Genomic DNA, 2,617 nt, shown 5'->3' on the forward strand with positions numbered 1-2,617 from the left:
GACTTGACTCAAATTTTCGGGACGAAAATTCTTTAACATGGGAATGATGTGACAATCGGCAATTTCAGGTTAACCCCGTTAACTCCGTTAACTCAACTCCGTCAATTCAAACTTAAAGATCACTGAATCTATAACGCACACCTCATTACATTTAAACTAGGGTTTAAATGACGCTTAACACTTACTACATGTGTAGTCTTTCGGGAATTGCACCGAAACGCAAACGAGTTGACGCAAACGATTGGTGAATAAACGAAAAACGTCAAAACAATAATTATGTGATAATTATGTGTTAGACTTATGTGTTATGTGATAACATTGTATAAACGTTAACTCAATGTGCTAGAACTAGTTATTTAAGCTAGAAAAGTAACATTTGGAAGTTGAGGGACTAAATTGTAACATGTTATTATAAATAATAACATAAACCTAAAACCCTAACACTCTTTCTCTCCCTCCCAAACCCGACGGCAGCCTCTAGACCCCCCCCCCCTTGCGATCGGCCCTCATACACACACATACAAGCAATCTTTCAAGCTTTTGATTGAAGATTAAGGTGCTAGGAAGATATAAACGACTATCATTTGCATCCTTTATACTTAATTTCGATTTTTAATGGGTTAATTAAAAACCCTAGGGCCGATTTTTGTATATAAGTTGTGTTCATATGTTTTGTTTGATTTGATGATGTATTGATGATGATTTGATAACTAGTATTGATATTATTACATGTTAATTGTTGTGTCTTTGAGTTTGAGATCAAATAAAACCCTAACCATGTATGTATGGTGAAATTGATATGCATGGATAGTGTTTATAGTGTCTAGAATGTTATATGAATGATTTGTGGTCCATAGATAGTTAATATGTTGAGTTTGGATGCAAACAGTTTCTGGACAGATTGTATTGTTGATGTTCAATTGACTGTAACGGGGTGTAAATGTGAAAATTGGTTGAGATAATTGATACTACATTAAAGTAGGTTGAGTCTAGTTTCTAAAGAATATAAATTTGCAATTTTTGGAAGTGTAAAAGTTAACCTTTATGATTTTACAAAAACGTTGTGCAAAGCCGAGTTGTTAGACCTGCTGTTAGGTTTTTTTGTAAATATTATATCTCATGAACTAAGAGACCAATTGGGTTGGTTCCACTTCTGGAAGTTGCCTTGTTGAGTTAGGAACCTAACACAAGTGGTCTTGCATTTGTTGGATTTTTCATTTAACGGGAATTGCAAATAACTTTCTGTTGCGCATAAATTTGACTGTTATGAGTTTGCTGTGGTAAATTGATCATTATGAGAAATATATATGGAATAAAAATACAAAAAAATATGTTCTGGAAACCTAACACATATATGCTTTTGTGATGATTTTTGGTAAATTAATTGAGATGCTATGATCGGTGGAATAGACTAGTTTTACAAGTAGGATTCTGTCGTTAAGAAACTAGTTGCTGAATTTTGTAAAAGTTGCATGAAACATGGTAGTTGCTAATTAATTGTTGTGTTTTGACCAAATTGCCCTTGAGGGGAATGATTGCTAATTAATTTTCGTGTTTTGACCAAATTGCCCTTGCGGGGAATAATTGCTAGTTAATTGTTATGTGTTGACCAAATTGCCCTCACGGGGAGTAATTGCTAGTGATGTACATTATTAATACATGACGCGTAAATAGTTGCTCACACATGTAATGTATCACAAATGTACTTGTTAAAGTCACACACGATTCACAAACGAAACACGAAACACATTGTGTGCATAGGTATTATGTGCCGGGTCTAGAGACTCGATAATAGTTCCGACACTTAGAAAAATCTCTTTGTTGTTTTAGAACGCTAGAGAGAGTTTTTTTGTGACGCGCATCCTTTGGTGATTTATTTTGGGAATTCTTCGCAAACAGTGAGTTCACTTACACCTCTAAACTATTTTCAAACGCTTTTCACTTGGGGAGATAACATACTCCGAAAACGCATTTAAGATTTTGTTAATATAAATTATATATCACTTGTAAAGACTAAGTGGCAAACGCAATAACTAAAGTCCTTCATTCACATCGAACCGTTTAATATTGGATAATAGCGAGTCATTGTTGAGTAGTACTACTGGGTTTGACAAACCCCACCCAACGCTAAACTAGACTGGAGGTCGAGTGGGTGTAATCTTGGCTAAACACATACCATGGTCGGGATAGACCTGGTGGCAAGGCAAATGATAAACAGTCAGCTTCGGTGTCGAACACTTAGTAATACTTGTTTTATAGGCTAGCTACCTATAGATATATAATTGACATAACACTATCTGGTAACGCAAAACGCTGAACGCAAAACGCTAAACGCTGAACGCAAAACGCTAAACGCTGAACGCTGAACGCAAACGTAACGCTTTATTGATATAAGCTTGTGAACTCACTAATCCCGTGTTGACACTTTTAGTATGTTATTCTCAGGTAGCCGAGGCGGGCGCGCGGTATAGGATCATGCATTGCTTGAAAACGCTTTTGTTATGCAAACTATTTTAAAACTGTTATCATTGGGTTTAAGTCGTCCTGCGTGACGCAACATTTTGTTTTATGGTTTTTACGCTTCCGCATTTAAATACTCGTAAACGTTTTCATGGTT

The sequence above is a fragment of the Bidens hawaiensis genome, unplaced genomic scaffold (assembly GCF_021521415.1).
Source record: "Bidens hawaiensis isolate Kalapana, Puna unplaced genomic scaffold, B.hawaiensis_p1.1 tig00023535_1, whole genome shotgun sequence".
NCBI classification, from domain to species: Eukaryota; Viridiplantae; Streptophyta; class Magnoliopsida; order Asterales; family Asteraceae; genus Bidens; species Bidens hawaiensis.